Here is a 9,547-nt window from a genome sequence, read left to right on the forward strand (position 1 = left end):
TTTCATCAGAGTAGTCCACAAGTAAGCTTTAAAGCACATATAAAAGCTCTTTCCCCTGTAGTAGCCTGTCTGACTTTTCCTTTCATAGAGAACCCCAGGGATTTGCTGTGAATCACTCCCATTGAGGTTAATTGGACAACACATTGAGAAAACTGATCATAAACTCAAACACATCTGCACTGATGCTAAAGACCAAATAGCAAAATTGTAGTTTATTTTAATTGGCACCGTCCTGTGAAGGGGTGAGGGGGAGAAGTCAATTAGCAGATTATTATAATTATCAGAAGCTTGTAAGCATAACCCTGTGTTGAATATTTTACTATTTTTCCTTCTCCGTTTGATAATCTATATTGTTCTATAATATTTTATTTCATAAAAAATATGTGAGTTAATAATTACAGCCCCCTCACTAACCAAATATAATATGTATCAAAATGTAATTAAAATATCTTTTAATCAAAATCTGGATGTGATTTTTTTCCTTATGAATGAGAAACTTAATTCATCTATTCCACATATTGTAAACTTCTACTATATATCAGACATCTATTCTTTGAGAATATATTTTTTGAACATCTACTTGAGGCATATTTTCCCTAAGACATTTTTTCCTGGTTTATTAATCTATTAACTAGAAATACTTGAAGAAACCTAGCCCTTTTGTGAATGGGTGATTTTTCCTGTAACACATAGAGCAAGGTATGTGGGACATATGTGGGACAAGCACAGTAACCAGGAGATAGGAGGTAAGAGTATGTGTAATAGGAAATACCACTAGAATTACTTTAAAAACATTAAGTAATTAATATTAAGATCTAAAAGGTGAGGTCAGAGACAAAATAATAGGAATCACTTTTTAAATTATGAAAACTTACTATAGTTATGGTTTAATATATTATCACAGACTTAATAACATCATTTTAGCTTTGTTTTTTAAGGTGTTAAATTATTATCCTCATAATTACGAAACTGAACTGGCTACTAGATATTTAAAACTTATATAAACTGTCACTACATTTAGGACAGGTCAGAAGACTTCTTAGTCAGAATATAGGTACAATATAGATAAGTAGTATAGTATATACAAAACACATTTTGTCTTTGTCCCTGATCTTGGCAAAGAGCTCCTTGGAAACCCTGAAACGCTTGGAACTTCCCAAGTGATGGGAATATCATTTATTACTCATAATGTGTACCTTTCCACCTAAGTTATGCTAATTATGTGATTTAGTATGAGGCCTCACCATATATAGGAGAGAAGCAGGGAGTCTGGAATTTAAGGGGGGAGATTTAATGAGTTTCTAGGTAGGTGAACTCATGGAGTACTCCTGGGAGTTGGTGTGCCCAGATAGGGCATGGAAGCTTCTCACTTCCCCTTCTAATACCTTGCTCTATGCATCTTTTCCATCTGGCTGTTCCTGAGTCATATCCTTTATAATAAACCAGCAAACCTAATTGAAATGCTTCCCCAAGTTTTGTGAGTTTGATAGCAAATTATTGAACCTGAGGAGGAGATCCTGTTAACTCTTGATTTATAGCCAGTTGATCAGAAGTATGGGTGGCCTAGGATTTGTGATTGGCATCTGAAGTGGGGGGACTGTCCTGTAGGACAGAGCACTTAAACTGCGGGGTGTGTGCTAATTCCAGATAGTTAGTGGCAAAGTTGAATTAATTTGCTAACACCCAAGTTGGTGTCTGGAGAATCAGAAATTGGTTGTTGGTGTTGGAAAACACCCCAGAAGTAGCATCACCAGATTGTAAATTGCCTGACAACATGGACTATACACTATATAGTATTTATATTTCTCAATTTCATATTAACTTGAACATTCTAAGAAACTTTTTCAAAGCTTATTAATTAACTGAGTTGACAATGAATTCATTTTCCTTAGAAACCTATTACAGTCGGGGTGCCTGGGTGGCTCAGTGGGTTAAGCCTCTGCCTTTGGCTCAGGTCGTGATCCCAGGGTTCTAGGATTGAGCCCCACATCTGGCTCTCTGCTCAGCAAGGAACCTGCTTCCCCCTCCCCCTCTGCCTGCTTCTCTACTTGTGATCTCTCTCTCTCTGTCAAATAAATAAACAAAATCTTTTAAAAAAAGAAATCTATTACAGTCTTGTGATCTAAAGCCATTAATGAATTTTGTTATTTTTATGCAAAATATGGAGGTTTTCATTTTGGAAAATTAATTTACATAGCAGTCATTATTTCCAGACCTATTAGGCTATGCCAATAGAGGAAACAATCAAAAGAAATATGGAAGACAAGATTCTTAGGGTAGATAACACTCCACTCTTTGAGTCATAAAACAATGAATTCAGTCCTGACTCTTACACTTGCTGGTTTTATGATTTATCTCACTTTCCTTTATATAGAATGATAACAGTATCTATCCACTTCAAAGGCTTTCATTAGAATTAAATGAGTTAATGCAGTACATAGTAACAAATATACTATCTAGTATGCAAAACTTTCTGTCAACAAGATTAATCACTCACTCTGTTTAGCAGACACTACCTAAGCAATATGATTAGAGATAGATAGCTTGAGTCACTGAGACCTCCTGCACTTTATGAATTACTGGTACACACTTCCCATTGACAGACCCAAGGATATGACCAAAACAATCTAAAACATCCTGTCTTTGAAGGTTTGTCTTCTAGGATCACTTCTGCTGCCAAATCTATATCAGTCATAGAAAAGTCACTCATAATTTGAATAGGGAAAAATTAATATAAACAACAGATGGGCAAATTTTTTAGTCTAAGAGGTTAGTAAATATTTTAGGCTTTTCAGGCTATAAGGTTTTCAGCTACTCAACTCAACTATTTAACTCTGTCCTTGTGGAATGAAACAGCCATAAAAATAAGCAAGTGAATGAAAGTGGCTGTGTTCCAGTAGAACTTTATTTACAAACAGGTAGCAAACAATATTTGGCTCTTTGTTTGTGGACCCTGATATAAAAATATTATTATCCAGTAAAGGAAGGATAATTACAAAAGTTGGTAAATGAGAAGTCCAAAGAATATAGAAATAGCAAATAGATCTGTATACTACCTTTAAGGCTAAAAGAGAATGCTCAAGGAAGGACCAAATTTGGAAGGGCCTCCATCCCCCAACCTCATCCAAGACTGATTTTTAAGCGTCATTGGAGAGGGTGTGGCTATAGTTCACTGTGTGGAACAGGAATTTTCTGGGGGTGCCATCTTCTGGTGCTGAAGCATAGGAAATTGTCCACGAGAGTGCAATGAAGTTTGATGCTATTCTGGAAGGTCAGAGGTAGATCCAAATGCAGTCAGATTCAGATTTCATGATATAGATAGAGCAAGAAAAATTAAACAAAACATAATAGTTTCAAAATTCCAAGAAAAAAATACTTGCCAACTTAGTGCAAAAATTTACATATATAAAATACCTGTATTATCTCTGTCAAAAAGAACAACTAAAGGCAATACTTTATTCAACTAGCCATGGACAACTGGGTAAATTCCAGGACATTCAGAAACCATGGGAACTAGAGTAAAATAATGATTTTAAGGAGGGAAAGCAGAAACCAGAACAAAAGACAACTGGACACTAGGTAGGGAATCTGCCACAAAATTTTCAGTGGACAGAAATTTGGGGCTTTGTCATGAGTAATAGTGCAAAGCCATAGTCAACCCAGTAATCCATGTCTATAATCCAGTGTCTATAATACTAACAGGGTACACTCTTACATGAACAAATTATATAGGAGCAATGATGTGTAAATTATGGTTGTATACACAACCCAGAAGGGTGCTCTGAAGAGCAACATATTGAGAGACCCTGCATAGTCTGGGTAGAGGTAAATTAGTTAGGAGTAGGAGTTTGATAACTACTGCCCAAATTCAGCAAACTGTTTTTGTAAATAACATTTTATTGGCACATAGCCCAACCCATTTATTGGCATATTATCTGTGGCTGCTTCTGCTATTATGGAAGAATAGTGAGTTGTAGTAGAGGGTATAGAAATAATATACATTATTATACATATTATTATACATAATAAAACATTTACTATTTGGCCCTTTGCAAAGGTTTTCAAACCCTGAACAAGAACATGACTAAATAAAGGAAGGATAACTGGTATAGGAAGAGAAATTGTCTCTCATACGATTTTCACTTGAGAAAACTTGAAAATTGAGGTATTTAAACTGAAGAAAAAGAACTCTATAAAGAAATATTAAAAATGGAAAATCTAAAATAAAAGGTTGCAATTCAATTTTCTGAGCCTTTACACTGAAATTGTGATAGAGGAGGAAGATCTAATCAGAAGAGTGGTCATAGGATGAGATTACGGTCAGTGCCTGAGCTTTGAAATGTGGGTTGAATCAAACATTTTTTCTTTTGGTACTTATGTCAACGTTGTGGAAATTCCACTGATTAATTAATACCATGTAATTATTTTTTACCATATCAGAGTTGTTTTCATTTCTGTACTCCCCTAGGATAAATCTCAAAATCTTTAACTACTAGCTTGAGAAGCCCTACACATTCTGGTTCCTGTCTCTGTCTCCAGTTCCTATCTAGCACTTTCCCATTGAAGAACTTTATTCAGTCCCTTCTGTCATTTAATTTCTGTTTAAATGCCTTTTCCTCTGACTACTAAGTTGATGTAGATCCCCTACACCCACATATATTTCCACATCTCATGTGTTCTTCTCTTGGCACACATAATTATATCCATGTCTTTATGACCAAAAAAGTTTTAGAAGGGCAGGGTCCTTCTCTGTCTTGTTCAAACCTCTATGCATGGAGCTTGGTTTAGGCAGATAATTAATAGGTATTTGAAAAACAAACTGTGAACAAATAAATCTATTAAAAAAGCTTTGCAAATGCTGCTGTCATCCTCCTCTTTATTGCTAGTATATAATGTGGTCCTTCACAAATCTTTTTTGTATCATGATCTTGTTTAAAATAAAATATTTGGAAGGATAGTTTGATTACAGGAGAATTGCATTGTGGGCTTTATATAATGACCTGTATGAAAGCCTTAGCTTAATTGCATTATGCCAGGATTTTGAAGATGAATCAGGATAACTCTCTCAAGTGCTCAAGATAGCACCTATCACCTATTAAGTTGCTCAATAACTGTTGGGGACAGTTAGGACAAATCCCTCTCATCTTTTCTTTTTTGCCTCCTAAGAAAAAGGGAAGAAAAATTAAAATTCTCACTCTGGTGAATCCAGTCCACTGTGTAAGCTTAACGATAATTTTTTCAGTGTGTCTGTGTGGATTATTTAACTTTGAAGAGAGAGCTGCTTGCACAGACAAATCATTGCAAGGGTTAAAATTGGTTGCACATGGCATTTAGAAAATTTTACATAGCTAATCTTGGTCTTCCCCATAAATTCTTAGCATGGCTTTTAAATATTTAATATTCTGTCACAAGATACTGTGATAAGTTAGAAAGTGGGAGTTATTCTAGAATGGTATGACATTTTATATTTATTTTTTAAGGAGCTTCAGATTTCTCACAGTCATCTCTTCAGCCTTTACCAAGGCCTTGAGATTTAGTACCCTTTTCAGAGATCTTTTGGCAGATGTTATTCTACTGTTCTAGGAAAAGTAAAAAAAAAAAAAAAGACCAAGGATCAAGTGTTGAATGACAAAGTAATACTTCCAAGCAAAGGAATTCAGTAATTCATCACAGAACCTAGCATCATGGTGCGAAACTGAGGGAGAAGAAAAGTAGAAATTTCTAATGACTAGGATTGAAGCCTGTTCCATACTACAAAAGCAAAGGGAATTCTGCTCATCTGTTGGTTAGATAAGTACTAGACTGGCTAGGAAAGGTCAACTGCATTGGTGGAGTGTCTGTTTTGGGATTATGGCATAATCAGTTGCCTTTGTTGCCATTTGACATACCAAATCAAGATTATAGTAACAAGCCGGTCTCTGCCCATATTAGTAGGCTCATTGGCCAGATCAGGGTATGCCACTGCTCAAGCTTCTCAAAGAAACTTGAGACAATTTCCACTCAAATCTTTTGCTACATTGGATGTAGTGAAAGATGCTTATGAATGCTCAGACCACATTCATTATAAGAAACAATGACTCCTTTATAGTAAGGTGGCATAGGCATTCTCAAACTCGTGATTTAAGTCAAGTTCAATAAGTTGACTTAACTGATAGAAATACAAATTATCAATTATATTCCACAATAAACTTCATTACTTCTTTTTTTTTTTTTAATAAACAATATATTTTTAACCCCAGTGGTACAGGTCTGTGAATCGCCAGGTTTACACACTTCACAGCACTCACCATAGCACATACCCTCCCCAATGTCCATAACCCCACCCCCTTCTCCAACCCCGGCTCTCCCCAGCAACTCTCAGTTTGTTTTGTGAGATTAAGAGTTACTTATGGTTTTTCTCCCTCCCAATCCCATCTTGTTTCATTTATTCTTCTCCTACCCTCTTAGCCCCCCATGTTGCATCTCTACTTCCAATATCTGGGAGATCATATGATAGTTGTCTTTCTCCGATTGACTTATTTTGCTAAGCATGATACCCTCTAGTTCGATCCACGTCATCACAACGGGCAAGATTTCATTTCTTTTGATGGCTGCATAGTATTCCATTGTGTATATATACCACCTCTTCTTTATCCATTCATCTGTTGATGGAGATCTAGGTTCTTTCCATAGTTTGACTATTGTAGACATGGCTGCTATAAACATTTGGGTGCACGTGCCCCTTCGGATCACTACATTTGTATCTTTAGGGTAAATACCCAGTAGTGCAATTGCTGGGTCATAGAGTAGCTCTATTTTCAACATTTTGAGGAACCTCCATGCTGTTTTCCAGAGTGGTTGCACCAGCTTGCATTCCCACCAACAGTGTAGGAGGGTTCCCCTTTCTCTGCATCCTTGCCAGCATCTGTCATTTCCTGACTTGTTAATTTTAGCCATTCTGACTGGTGTGGGGTGATAGATTGCTTTCGGTGGCAGAGACATTTTCACAATATTTATTCTTCCAATCCATGGCATGGGACATTTTTCCATTTCTTTGTGTCTTCCTCAATTTCTTTCATGAGTACTTTATAGTTTTCTCAGTATAGATTCTTTGCCTCTTTGGTTAAGTGTATTCCTAGGTATCTTATGGTTTGGGGTGCAATTGTAAATGGGATTGACTCCTTAATTTCTCTTTCTTCTGTCTTGTTGTTGGTGTAGAGAAATGCAACTGATTTCTGTGCATTGATTTTATATCTTGACACTTTACTGAATTCCTATACAAGTTCTAGCAGTTTTGGAGTGGAGTCTTTTGGGTTTTCCACATATAGTATAATATCATCTGTGAAGAGTGATAGTTTGACTTCTTCTTTGCTGATTTGGATGCCTTTAATTTCCTTTTGTTGTCTGATTTCTGAGGCTAGGACTTCTAGTACTATGTTGAATAGCAGTGGTGATAATGGACATCCCTGCTGTGTTCCTGACCTTCGCAGAAAAGCTTTCAGTTTTTTTCCATTGAGAATGATATTTGTGGTGGGTTTTTCATAGATGGCTTTGATAATATTGAGGTATGTGCCCTCTGTCCCTACACTTTGAAGAGTTTTGATCAGGAAGGGATGCTGTACTTTGTCAAATGCTTTTTCAGCATCTATTGAGAGTATCATATGGTTCTTGTTCTTTCTTTTATTAATGTATTGTATGATATTCATTGATTTGCAGACATTGAACCAACCTTGCAGCCTTGGAATAAATCCCACTTGGTTGTGGTGAATAATCCTTTTAATGTACAGTTGAATCCTATTGGCTAGTATTTTGGTGAGAATTTTCGGATCTGTGTTCATCAAGGATATTGGTCTGTAGTTCTCTCTCTCTCTCTCTCTTTTTTTTTTTTAAGATTTTTAATTTATTTATCAGAGAGAGAGAGGGAAAGAGAGCGAGCACAGGCAGACAGAATGTCAGGCAGAGGGAGAAGCAGGCTCCCTGCTGAGCAAGGAGCCCAATGTGGGACTCAATCCCAGGACGCTGAGATCCTGACCTGAGCCGAAGGCAGCTGCTTAACCAACTGAGCCACACAGACGTCCCTGTAGTTCTCTTTTTTGATGGGATTCTTGTCTGGTTTTGGGATCAAGATGATGCTGGCTGCATAAAATGAGTTTGCAAGTTATCCTTCCCTTTCTATTTTTTGGAACAGTTTCAGGAGAATAAGAATTAGTTCTTCTTTAAATGTTTGGTAGAATGCCCCTTGGAAGCCATCTGGCCCTGGGCTTTTGTTTGTTTGGGAATTTTTAATGACTGTTTCAATCTCCTTACTGGTTATGGCTCTGTTCTGGTTTTCTATTTCTTCCTGATTCAGCTGTGGTAGTTTATGTCTCTAGGAATGCATCCATTTCTTCCAGATTGTCAAATTTGTTGGCGTAGAGTCGCTCATAGTATGTTCTTATAATTGTCTGTATTTCTTTGGTGTTTCTTTCATTCATGATTTTATTTATTTGGGTCCTTTATCTTTCTTTTTAATAAGTCTGGCCGGGGGTTTATCAATCTTAGTAATTCTTTAAAAGAACCAGCTCCAACCAGTTTTGTTGATTTGCTCTGTTTTTTTTTTTTTTTTTGTATCTTTTTCATTGATTTCTGCTCAGATCTTTATGATTTCTCTTCTCCTGCTAGATTTAGGGTTTCTTTCTTGTTCTTTAACCAGCTCCTTTAGGTGTAGAGTTAGGTTGTGTACCTGAGACCTTTCTTGTTTCTTGAGAAAGGCTTGTATTGCTATGTATTTTCCCTTCAGGGCTGCCTTTGTTGTGTCCCACAGATTTTGAACCATTGTGTTTTCATTATCATTTGTTTCCATGAATTTTTTCAATTCTTCTTTAATTTCCTGGTTGACCCATTCATTCTTTAGAAGGATTTGTGTTCTTTCCAAATTTCCTCTTGTGATTGAGTCCTAGCTTCAAAGCATTGTGGTCTGAAAATATGCAGGGAATGATCCCAATCTTTTGCTACCAGTTGAGACCTGATTTAGGACCGAGGATGTGATCTATTCTGGAGAATGTTTTATGTGCACTAGAGAAGAATGTGTATTCTGTTGCTTTGGGATGAAATGTTCTAAATATATCTGGGATGTCCATCTGGTCCAGTGTGTCATTTAAGGCCTTTATGTCCTTGTTGATCTTTTGCTTGGATGATCTGTCCATTTCAGTGAGGGGAGTGTTCAAGTCCCCTACTATTATTGTATTATTGTTGATGTGTTTCTTTGATTTTGTTATTAATTGGTTTATATAGTTGGCTGCTCCCACGTTAGGGGCATAGATATTTAAAATTGCTAGATCTTGTTGGACAGACCCTTTGAGTATGATATAGTGTCCTTTCTCATCTCTTATTATAGTCTTTGGCTTAAAATCTAATTGATCTGATATAAGGATTGCCACTCCTGCTTTCTTCTGATGTCCATTAGCATGGTAAATTCTTTTCCACCTCCTCACTTTAAATCTGGAGGTGTCTTCGGGTTTAAAATGAGTTTCTTGTAGGCAACATATAGATGGGTTTTGTTTTTTTATCCATTCTGATACCCTGTGTG

This window comes from Mustela nigripes, chromosome 7 (genome assembly GCF_022355385.1).
Source record: "Mustela nigripes isolate SB6536 chromosome 7, MUSNIG.SB6536, whole genome shotgun sequence".
NCBI lineage: Eukaryota > Metazoa > Chordata > Mammalia > Carnivora > Mustelidae > Mustela > Mustela nigripes.